The sequence below is a fragment of the Coturnix japonica genome, chromosome 3 (genome assembly GCF_054131305.1).
Source record: "Coturnix japonica strain WE chromosome 3, WE-NBRP24, whole genome shotgun sequence".
NCBI classification, from domain to species: Eukaryota; Metazoa; Chordata; class Aves; order Galliformes; family Phasianidae; genus Coturnix; species Coturnix japonica.
Window position 1 is genome coordinate 81,508,025 of NC_140665.1, and position 12,876 is coordinate 81,520,900.

Below are 12,876 nucleotides of genomic sequence, written 5' to 3' on the forward strand. Positions count from 1 at the left end.
GCATCCCTGCACAGCGCCGTTCGGCCCGGGGCCACCTCGCGGGGCTATGAGCGCCCAGAGGGACGCTCGCTTCTAGTGCAACTCATTGCAGCTCGCTTCTCTTACTCAGGCAATAAGGTGCGTTTGGTAATGGTGTTACAGCGCTAGCAGAGCGCTGTTTTACTTTGCTTCGCTGCGGTGAGCATTGGCTGCTTGTGGCTCATGACACTGTTTCATCCAGGATGCAACGATCTTTGCTTAGATTTCTGCAGAGATCCGGACTACGCGCTCTGTAAATTATGCTTAATTCTGAATTCTATTTGCTTCAGTCAAACTGGTTCAGAGAATCTTCAGAAAGTTTGTGATTTATAATTTAGGTGGTTACTGAACGTAGGCCTGGTGGTGCAGCACTTCAGTATGCATAGAAGTGTCATCCCCTAAGGTGCTCACAACACTTCCCAGTTTCCTCTGAGGTGCATGGCACTCACTGTAGAAATTCCCATTACATTTAGGAAGAAAGTAATGAAGAGCGATGCATGAATCTGGGCAAGCTATTGAGCTGGTAAGTGAGACCAAGGCAGAAAAGTGTATGAACGGGCCTGTGAGGAAGTCACCAGCTCAAATTATCCCCACTCAGGGAAGTGAATAATTTCTGAAGTTCTATTATGTCCTACAGGCAATCATAACTATTTAAAACTCATTATGTTAGCAGTAAGCATCTTTCCCTATGTCAGCAGCCTTTATATTGTCTTCCTTAAATACCTGCTGTATTGATTGGGAACAAATGTACTGAGTCCAGATTTTGTCATAGCACTCCTCCTTGGTCAATTGAAAATTCAGGGTGACTAAAAACACATTCTATACGTTTCTGTTATAGCTATCTCACTGCAGAAGAGACAGCTGCACTGCTTGCTATTAGGTTGTTTTTTCTAATAAAAATGGGATAAACCTGTGTTTTTTATAAGGGTGCATTTCTTGCACCTTGCAGTTTGGGCTTTTCCCAGAGGGGGGAGGTATCTGCTGAGTATATGCATGTGAGAGGCTGCAAATGCACAAGGCATTACTGAAAATGTGCAGAGTAAACTTAAAAAAAAAAAACAAAAAAAAAAACCCAAAAAAACACAGTAGGTATTTTTAGGAGTCAGATCTAGGCAAAAAATGTATGTAGGACAACTCTGAGATTGAATAAATGATTAGTTTTCTTTTTCCCTCTTAATGTAACAAGTTCTAAGTATATGTGAATTTTTAAAAGATGAAGGTGAGCTGCCTGTGGAAACTGTAGGGAATGCTAATATCAGATTCACACCAGATACCTGGCTTTATCCTTCATAACACCATCTGTCAAGCTTTCTAGAGATTTGTTTTGGAGACTTTCATACTGAAACAGTTTCACTGAAGTAAGCATGTAAGTGGCTGAGGAAATGAGAATGAAGGCACTGGATGCTGCTGGGTATAAATAGGAGGGAAATGTGTAGAACTAGCAGAATTTCTTTTGGATGGCAGAAGAAATCTGGTGCAACCACCTCTGTAATAATTTATTTCTAGGATATGTTGGCAAGGAACTGATGCTTCCAGACTCTGGATTTCTATTTTTTAAGAAGCAATACACAAGTGGCTACATACATCGCAGTCACAGCAAGTGTTGCTTTTGTGGTATTCTAAGCTGATTGTCATTAGATTTGTGTAAAATGTGGAAGTGTAGCTTTGGCTTTCAGAGTTGTGAGCCTCTGGCTTTTGCTTTGACTTGAAAGTGCTGCGATTTTTCATGTCAGCTGTTAGAACCTGAGTTTGGGAGCCTGCCTGCTGTTGTGTGAAGCCACTGAAGGGCACGCAGGTATTCCGGAAGTATGATTTCAACTTATGACACTGGATTTCTTTGTAAAGATAAGATCCAACTTTTTCTTTCCCTGTAATATTTTTGTTTGCATTGTTTTGTTTTGTTATGCTTAATTTCAAAATAAATTACAGATACTGTCTTGCTGGCTGACTTGTTTAGAGTGTATACTAGTGTCAGTGGATATTTACTCCTTCCTCATGAAAGATGTACACACTTTATTTTCTGGAGCCTTCATTGTATGTGTATAGGGAAGCTCACAGAAAAAGAAACACTTTCTGTGGCAATAAATTTACATCTCTGTCAGACAATATAAAGGACCATGAGAAGAGGTACTGATGTGTCTAACATAAAGATTGTTAAATTGTAAAATACAACTTGTCTAAAAATCAGAGGCAGTCCATGTTGGGTGCTGAAAATGACCCCAGTTTCTTAATGACTGAGTTAATGGCTTAATCAGAGGATACTTTATTCCCCCCAGGTCATTACCTTTTTTATATAGGAAATAGCTCCCGTGTGATTATCTCATCACTAGAAATGGAAAAACCATTTATAAGTCTTCTATTAAGGAAACTTGTGAAGTGTGAATGGATGGTGATCATTTACCTCAGTTTGCATTAGTTTATTTGAACTTTTGCAAAAAGCATTGTGCATTTATATTGATAGAATAATCTTGCTGGCAATAAAACGGAAAGATGCCTTTTAATGGTAACTGTTAGACTCAAATCTAAAGAGTAGGTAAATCTGTAGAGGGTTTTTCTGTATTATCTGTACTGTTTTGTGAAGCAGGTTGTTGTTTGTGTCGGAAAGAGATGGAAGAATCATACTTGTTTCATGGGTAGTTTTAAGTATGTTACTGTAAATCAGTTACAGATGGTTATTCCAAGGTGAGATTGTGCTGCCTCTTGTAATGAGATGGGTCCCCACACTGGATCAGGGTATAATATTTGTCCAGATGAAAGATGTCGAAGTGTGGGGTTTTTTTTTTGAGCAATACCTTTTGTGCATAAATAAGGTAAAATGTCAGGCTCCAGCCAGAATTTAGATCCTTGTTCTGGTGCTGTGTCCTGTTGTAGTCCCTAACAGTGACTGATAAATGTTATTTTTGTGTGTATTTGATTATTGCTTTATCAAAAATATCTATTAAGTATGTAAAACAAGTGTATGACTTGAGCTGTGAAGATATGGGCAAGATAGAAATCTAAATCCTACTGTGACTTGGTGAAATTAAAAGCTTCTGTTTTGTATTAGTATTTCTTTTGCAAGACAAAGTGTCTGTTTAATTGTCTGTATGTTGCTTGGGACAAAAAAGTTATACTCTTGTATTTCTGGCTTTAAAATATATTGCATAATATTAAAGCCAGCTCTGTTTGGTAATGCAGACATAAAGGAAAAAGCCCTATTGGAAAGAGCTGGCCAAAGTAAGAGCATCTCTCCCCATGGAAATATCAGCATTACTTGTGTAATGAGGTAGCTAATTTCTCTCTATGTAATGATAGTACAATTGACCTCAGGTTTACAGTTGGCATTCTGAAGGCAAAGAGAGTCAAGCCTTTAACTTTTATCTTAAGTCCCTAGATTATAAAATGTGACATAGCATAAATTTGTTAATCTTCTAGTCATGTCAATTGAATTCATAGAGCTCAGTATCATAAAGCTCTTTGTAAGACACACATAACTATTCAAAAGGTATATCATTACTTAGCCTTAACACTCAACTGACATTAGTATTGCCTTTTATTTAAGCCTGCACAAATTATTCTAGCTGGTCTAAGAGCTGCTGACGTAATACAAATTCTTTTTGTCTTACGTTCAACTAATATTTTTGGCTTATGTTGAGCTTTGAATGTTTTGGACTCCTGGAGATGCATTAGCTTTTTATGTAGAAGGGCAGATTTTATTCATAACTGCACGTTCCAATTAAAAACCTGGGAGCAGGAGTAAGGTCACTTCATGTGAGCTAACTTGTGTTGGCAGTGTAGGAAATGAAGATGATATCCATCGCCCAAGATGGGACATGCTATTGATGAAACCTTTGACCTACTGGAGTCAGCCCTCTCATACTTTTTATTTGGCTTTCCATAGCAAACTACTTGTGAAACAATATTTACAAATTTATCAGTTTATTGTCTAAACAAGTCTTTGGAATACAAGACTAATGTAGGATGTTAATGTAAACTCATACATTAATATTAATCTGTGAGCAGCCAGTTTTCTGTTTATTTTGTGTATTTTTTCTGATGTCGTCAGGTGAGAAGAAATTTGTGTTCAGATAATAGTTTTATTAATCATCATTTACTTTGCTGTCCCACAAAATACACTATGAATAGCTGGAAGGTTGATTTGGGAAATGCACTTAGAAATGTTTAGAGTTCATATTTTAGAAATGTGAGTTTCATTAGAAACTAGATTTATATAGCTACCATTTGGATCTTATTCAATAAGAAAGGATGCAAACCAAAGATTAATACAAGCTACTTATTTCTATTAAGCAGCAGTGTGCTAGGTATCACAGATTTGATTCAAGGCTGACTGAAGTTAACGGGAATCTTTCTTTTGCCTTTAGTGGGCTATCTGGCAGTCCTTATGTGATATGCTGACTGATGCAGCTAATATGTATGGAATAATGAGGAAGCAGTTTAGAACCATTTGATCTGTGATCTTAGAAAACATGTCCTTTGAAACACAGTAAGTTCTCTTCCATAGAAGGAACAATACAAATGCAGTAACTACAGGCTATATTCTGCTACCTTTGTGTGAAAAGGAGAGTTTCCCCCTTGAAATAGCAGGATTTAAATCAGTGCAGCTGCTTAAGGCACAGTTCAGTGTGAGTAGCAGAACTTAGTACCAGCTGTTTTAGAGAAGGTCAAAGGCATTTGCTGAGGCTTATCTGGATAGCTGTATCCTCATCTGCTCTCCATCATGTGCTTTTTTTTTTTTTTGGTTTTTTTTTTTTTGGCAGCATAAATATTTTGCTTGTAGAAGAGTGGCTTTGTTTGTTGTGGGAATTCTTTAGGAAATTCCTTATTTAGATCTCCTCAGAGGTATCCACTGTATTGTCCATTTATTTTCCTTTGTGCCTCAAAATACATGCTATTTAAAGCTTAAGAAATTGATTGTATTAGCAGCTGGTAGTGCCAAGGGAAGGTGGAATAGCTGGGTAGATGAATTTAAAGAAAGGAAAAAAAAAATTAACTGTTAACATCCCAAGCATTCTATATACCTGCCTATGTGTGGAATAGAGTAGCCATCCATAACCAGGAGGTGGCATGGTTGGGCTCTGCATGCCAAAATAGCCTCGTATCCCAGCACCTTTTGAGAAATGGGCCATCTGGCCCATCAGGCATTCCCTGTCCCCGTGCACTGGATGCATGCGTTTCTTGTTTCAATACTGTTCAGGCAATATGGACTGGTGACCAGATTTGCTGTAGCAGGGTTGCCTGTCTACAAAATCTGGCATATTGGCAGTGACCAGTGCATAAGACACCTAAGAAAGGCCAACACGTGCATGAAAATTAATACATCTATATCTATCTAACCCATGTAGTAATGCTGTTAAGAGTAGTTGAACAGTTTCTTTGTGGTGTCTGAGGAGAAACAGGTTTCAGGCTTAAAAACTGAGGTGTTGGATCTTATTTTGCAATGCATAGATATCACTGCTGTTGTTTAGTTCCTGTCTCATTTTTAATAAAATAGGAGCACATCATGCCTACTTGCATGCAGCAGCTCGACCTTGTGCTAGAGACACTGCCTCAGTCAAGAGATGTTTTCCTGACCTGTGGGTCACTGCAGTTGTCCTGCATCTCAGTTCAGGGTAAATGTGCCTTTATAAAAACAAACATGTCATAACTTTTTCAATTCAGTCTATAACAAGCTACTGAATGGGAAGAAAAAAAATGTCCTCACAGCTGACCTCAGTATATATGTTCAAGTAGTGTTGAGAAAAAGAATTTGAGGCATTAATGGAGAGCAGTGTGCATGTCAGAAAACTGGCAGGTTTTTAGGCTGATCTTGCCTTAAAATATGAAACTATGAAACTATGTTCATCTTTTTGTTCCCATTGTATTTTTCCATCCTTGGATGGGTGTTATACAAGAGCATACAAGGCTTACTGCTCCATGTTTTAACTCAGGTAGATAGCGATAGGACAAGAGGGAAATAGTTTGAAGCCCAGGGAGGGGAAGGTTTAGATTAGTTGGATGTCAGGGGGAAGTTCTTTACAGAAAGAGTGGTGAGGTGCTGGTGCAGGCTGCCCAGAGAGGGTGTGGATGCTCCATCTCTGGAAGTGTTCAAGGACACGTTGGTTGGGGCCCTGGGCAACATGGTCTAGTACCAGATCTGGAGACTGGTGGCCATGCCTGTGTCAGGAGGGGGTTAGAACTTGCTTGGATCCCTTCCAGCCCAAGCCATTCTGTGTTTCTGTGATGTCAGAATAAGTGTGAAGCTGGACAGCTTTTAAAGTGGCATAAAATGCAATAATCTTTGTGTATTACTACTTCTCAAATGAAATGTTTTAAAAAACTTTCTGGCAAAAAATAAACCTGCTTATTACAGTCTTCTGTAAATCCTGTCATATTTTAGTTATAATCCTGCTCCTGTAGTGGAGTTAATGAAAGCTATGAAGAAAAATTATCTAAGGCAATCAGCAATTTAAACAACAACAACAATAAAAGAACACACAAAACTTCCCAGCAGAATTTATGACTGTCCTTTATTTCATAGTTTCATGCGGGTTGGAAGGGACCTTAGAGATCATCGAGTCCAGCCCCCGGGATTCGAGCCTCTGTGTAGCAGAGCAGCACTTCTACCACTTGCGCCACAAGGGGATTCGAACTCCGGGCCCCAGTGTTGCAAGGCGGCGTCTTTAACCACTGCACCACTGGGGCACACAATTTCCAAGCTTTGCAAAATAAGATCCAAGCTTTTAAAACAGAGGACAAAATGTTTTGATAGTCACATGACTGCATATAATGCAACAGGTGCTCTCTTTAAAAATGCCAAGTGCATTACTGGTAGTGAGCGTTTCAGTTTGTTCTGTTTGGGTTAGCAAGATCAGAAACCTAAAAGGCACAGGGTGGGTCAACGCTGCCTTTGAATTCCCCTGTACCTGATGCATTGTGTGTCATCTGAGACTAGAGTAAAGGTTACACCTAAAGATGTGTAACTTGGAAGGTTTTGATTTGTAAAATACTTTGTGTTCCGAAGATTGTGGCTATTGGACTAAGTAATTTTTTTTTTTATAAATCTGCAAAATACCTACTTCATAATCTGTAGTCTTCATCTCTGCATTGCACCTGCAAGAAGAATATTCCTGCTACTTCTGTTTACAGAAACAGTTTGGGTTTGCAGATTGTTGTGGGCAGGAATGTCTTCAGCAAAAATAAAAACAGGGCTCAGAGCCAATGGCTCATAACTGGTTAACTTCCAAATAGCAGTACTGGGAATGAGAGGAAGAAATGGTTCCCTTAGGAAGTTTGAATACATGAAAAAGAAAACAACCCCATCCCCCCTTTGACAATAACCCCTTGCTTAATGTTCTCAGGATTTCAAATATGTGTTTTCCAAAGCTTTTTTCAGTGGTTGAAGTTAAAAGAATTTTCTATGAATCAGTCCCTACTCTGTGTATGTTTCAAAAATGGCTTTTTGATGTTATGAGACTTAGTTTTCTTCTTAACTCTTGTAGAGTAGGTTTTTATGCTCCAAATTTCTGAATGTTAGAATGCTCATGTCTCTGGTATCTCTTAACATTTTTCTGAGCAATTTTATTTCTAGCATTTTTTCTTTGAGATTATGGTAAGCACTTCTTGGTGCTGTCTGGGAATTGTGCCATACATTCTCCATGGTTGGGGAGTAAACTTTGCAGCTGGGAAAGAGACTTGAATGTTTTCTCCCTCCCCCCCAGATTTTTGGGACTGTGCTGATTTGATACAACTGTGAAGAGGGATCTGTGACTTCACAATTTGCATCTAAAACAGGTTATTCCATATCCGTACTGAAAGAAGCAGCACCAGAACCTTAAGTGACTTACTGACTTCTGTGTTGACATTTGGAGAGTACGTTAAAGACTGATAATCTAAAGGAGAACTGCAAGGGCTCAGATAGTTGTTTATCAGGAAAACTGAGAGTTAATTCTGGATGGATGACTATGCGGAAGGGACTGTAGAGCTGTAAGTAGTTTTATGCTTGCAATGAATTCACTATTATCTGTATGTAACCTAGTAGGCTTTAATTTAGCATCATTTGAAAATCTGGAAGAACTTTTTTCTCATATGCGTAGATGAAGGTAAGTTTATGAGCAGTATATCCATGCTACATTTCTATTTTTACAATCAAATTCATCAATGAAAAGTGATCTGCTGTGCTCAGTTTTGGTGTTATTTGTACATTTATCCTTCACACTGCTATTTAATGACAGGACTATTCTGTCTTTGCAAATACACTACTGTGGAGTATCCTTTAGCTTAGTTTGTTAGGGCTCTTCCAAATGCTTTGCTGCTGCTCCTACTGGGATGGGTGGTTTGCTTTTTGCTTTCTACTGATGGTATAGGCACCAATAGAGTGGGTTGCAAAATGTTCTAAAGAATGTTTTTGTGATCAGTGGAAAAGGAAAGGGATCCCCAGGTAAGTAGGGAATGTCAGAAAGTAGGTGCTCCTGTTACATTGTTTGGTCAATTTTTTTTTATCCAGAAGAAAGTTACCAGGTTATATTGTAGTTTATACACTCAACCCATCTGTTCCAGTGCTAAAATGATTTTTCTTTCCCATAGTCTATATGTAACTTGAAAAGATATGTCAAGTGCAAGGGAATTGAGCTTCTATATTGCTACCAAAATTTTGAGATAATGCTTTTATAATAAGGGTGATGTCAGCTATGTTCTGCTTGGGGTAGATAGGAGATCTTATTAGAAAGCGGAAATGGATGTTCTTGATTTAAACACTGAGCATGGGCTTGATTTGATTCTGCAACCATATAAACACTAAGAAGTGCTGCGTTGTTGGTATTAGTTTCAACCTGATTTACTTTTGACTGCAGCTTTCTACTTTGTGAGCCTCTTTCCTTTATCATGGCTTTTAAAGGTTTATTAATAATGAAGGGGGGGGGGGGGGGGGGGGAAAGAAACAGAAAATGAGGGAAGGGTAGAAAAAGCAGAGAAAAGCAATGGAAGATCAGAAGGGTAGGAGAGAAGGGAGTGGTTGTATGGAGAAGAAAATCAATGAAGAACTAAATTCTGAATAGGTATAAATTGTTCAGCTACTTTAGCTCAATGAAACTGGTGAAAGCTAGAGATCTCCAACCTTTGAACTTCAGTAAGGGCTTCTGGAAGCTTTCAATTAAGTTTTAATCAATTAAAATGGATAGATACAAGTAGCTGCTGATAAGCATTTTCAAATCCTTATCCATTTAAGAAATTATAATAAGGTTCAAGTCTTTTTGAAAAGCTTTTGTGAACAATTATCATTTTGATAGTGTTGTGTTTCCTGTGTTTAAAGATGTTGTCGGTGACTGCCATATATAATTATATTATGCAGTAAGTAAACACAGCAGTATTTTGCAGTGATGTTCCTAGTTTTATACTAAACAGCAACCGAGCTTTTCTTTGTAACATTTTCATTCATCCTGAAATAGCATATAGTGAAGCTGTGTTACCCATTTCTCAGCACCTCCTTGTGTTTCATGTGCCTAAACGTAGCTTATAGGAGGATATGTTCCATGATTTTCAAAATGTTTGGAATGTTTTCTATAGCCTTTTAAGAGGTAAAAAACTTACAGTAAGTGGTCAGTATGCCATTTATATATGCTCTGTTCATTCATAGTCAAAGATAAGTCATTCCAGGGTGTGTATATTCATTTCCTATTAAAAAACATTTACTTAATGCAATATTGGAGAAGTGCATTATCTTGTGGGAAATTCTTCACTTCTGTCTTTTAATTATTAATACCTGTAGGCCTTTGAGCATACCCCAAAATGGAGTATACAACTCTGTATAATAGTGCTAATTCTTTGAAAAGATTTATTTCTATAAGAATACTATTGTACTGAGTGATTATGTTGGAGGAAGTGTTCAACTAGAGTCTGTAGCTTTGAAAGAGCAGCAGTCTTTGTAGTTATGTAAGAAACAAATTTTCCTGTGTGTTTAAAAAAAATGGTTGTTACTAACAATAACTTCAAATGAAATTGTTTTGAGATGATAAAACAACTTCACACAAATAATATAAAGATTGTACAAAGCTGTGGGTTAAAAGGGGTCATGACTGACAATTCTAATATCAGAATGCTTTAAAGTGGTGTGAGTTCTTCTGTCTTATTGATGTGCTTGGTGAAAGAAAACAGTTGCAGTGACTTTGAGTCGTGTATGTTTCAATAAAGGCTAGTTTTCTCACCTTAATAAATACGGTTATTTAAAAAAAAAAACAGGTACTTGAACTTTGTGGACTAACAGAAATTTCAGGTAAAACGTCTTACTTGCTGTTGATAGCACTGACATTTGTGGATAAGTGCAGCTTATATCTTGTTTGAGGCATATGTGTGACTCCAGTACTGTTTCCTCTGACTGCTTTGGCCAGTCTACCTGTTGGAATTATATTGCTACTCTTTCCACTCATTGTTACTTTGGCAATTTCATGATTCATGCCCTTCAAAACGTTTTTATATTCTTTGCATACACTGGAAAATACTGAGTTCCAGCAGAGTCTAGGAGTGTTGGAATCAAATATAACAGTATTTAAGATAGGTAATGTCAAATAAAAATGAGTTCAGATGTTACTTAACCCAGAATAGAAGGCATAGAAGAAAGCCTGAAGCTTTCTCCTAAAGCTAATAGGAACAACCTGAAATTTCTCTGAACGATACCACCAGAATTCCTGGGAAGAAAAGCTGATTACCAAGTGAAGAAGTTCACCAGTGAAGAAGTTTAGAATTGAATGTAGTAGCTGAATGCATAGAGTTTGTGCTTGAAGGTAAAAACCGCTAAACTGAAGCAGGACTCTAGAGTGAAATGGCTAATATATGCCAAGTTGATATTATGGGTAGCACTTCCCATAGCTAACAACTCTTAGAGGGAATTTGGTTCAGATCACTGTCATACTGGGGATAGAATTTAAAAGGACTGTTTTTATAAAAGTACATATACAAAGTATACAGTGGATTTCCTGTTTTTCTGAAGAGATAATTTTCTTCTTGAATCTTTCAGTGTTTGATCTGTTTCCATTTATACACCTGAGTACTTTGATTTTAAAAGAATATTTATGTAGAGTGAAAAAAGTGAATTTTCACTTTGTGCTGATTTCCTAGTCTGTAGTAGTGTTTCTCAGGGAAAACAGGCTGAGCCATACTTGCATGTTACAGTCTTTCTTGCTTTGAGGTTTTGTTACTCAAGCTTAAACGTGAATATATTATAGAAAGTATATTTATATCAACTGAGACAGGTTATGTTGAATGAATTTTGATTGTAGCTACATTAAGTATTTCTACTTAGATATTTCAGTTTAGATGTTTTTAAATTCTGTATCAAACAAATTACATATTTTTATATGGGCACTTGGAATCATTGATCAATTTATTTCGGATCAATTTGTACTACAGTTAAGCTGAGAAATATTTATGTATTGAATACAAAATATGTTAAATTTTGATTGCAGCTAAATGGTGCTTATTTTTATTTGGTTCTTTACTAGTTTCCAGAAACTATAGAATAGTCCTTAGTTTGGCAGAAATATGACAAAAGTCCAAATCCTCTTGGGTCCTGATGATGTTATGGGACTGGTATGCATAGCATTTCTTAAATACTGATATACCACTGTGCTTCCTTCAGAGTCTCTATAGATGTCATGCATTTTTTTTCTGACAAGTAAAGTAGCAAAAAGAACTGGAATTTCAAAGATGGATAGCTGAGGTATGGAGAGATTAAATTCCTTGCACAGAGTTGTAGAGGAAGTTTGAGATCAAGATGGGAACTCTGTGTATCTCCTGAGTCCCACTTAATTTCCTTTTCTTCAATATTATCTTGCCTTTTTCAAATAAGGTAAAGAATTTTCCTGTTATCCCATTGCTTTTGAGCAAAACTTCATTCTATAACGTAGTAGAGAAGCAGAGAGGCATGGACTGTCTAGAACAGCTATGACAGGAATGGAATTTTAGTAGAAAATAGTGTGAATGAAAAGAAGTTAAGGTATTTTGGGTGTATTTTTTCTATGCACTACTCAATTGAAAGTGACAGAGTGTTCTCAAAATATATATTCTTGACTCCTGATTCTATTCACAGAAAGTTTTTGGAGCCTCTACCAACAGGTTGAAAGAGGCAGAGGTTAAGAGCTTTACTTTTTTAATACAAAAAAGCCTTTCCAATATCTAGCAAAATAATATTAAATAATGAAATCTTTCCCTTATGTGTGAAAATTACATAATTGTTTTCTTTCTTAAAATTTTTTTGCTAAATAAAACACTGCTCAGTAAAAAGCAAGCTTGGTTAACTGTCAAACTGCTGACAGCATCTGTATTATATTGCGTCTACTTGCAGCTGCAGTTTGGGCAGCAAACTCCCAGTGATATTAAGATGACTTTAGAATCTGAAAGGCTATAATGAAAGTGTCTTAGAGTTGATCGCTTGCCAAGAGGTAAATTTTTAAACTTTTTCTTCCCAATGTCATTTTTCATTAATTCAGCGCTGGGGAACAGAATTTCAATCGTGCTCTGCAGTAAAAATTTCACTGTTGTTTGTCCTAGAAGCTTTCAGTCTGGGCAACAGCTGACTATCCATTTCTCTCCTTGGAAGAAAATGAATAAAGTAAAAGTCTCATGGCCTGTGGTATTCCATGAGGTACTCTTTGATCTGGCTGACAAATGGCCCTCTGGAATTTAGTCCTTCATTTAAATGCTGAGTAGTGCAAATGTCATTATAAGCCCATGACCTCTCAGTTCTGAAATTTCCCTCATCGCACGATTTAAAGTTTTATAGCCTGAGGTGGGTGGTCTGAGAGAAAATGTTTGGTCCTGAGGCATGTCACAGTACTACCAAGATAAAGATCCAACCCTTAGAGTTATTCTGAAAGAAAACCTTTGTCA

At 37.2% G+C, this 12,876-nt stretch overlaps 1 protein-coding gene across 5 annotated transcripts in view; it reads left to right on the forward strand.

The window, feature by feature from the left end:
• The window catches only part of KHDRBS2 (KH RNA binding domain containing, signal transduction associated 2), a 317,464-nt gene that overhangs the window by 337 nt on the left and 304,251 nt on the right, over positions 1-12,876 (forward strand). The gene's annotated exons all lie outside the window — the stretch shown is intronic.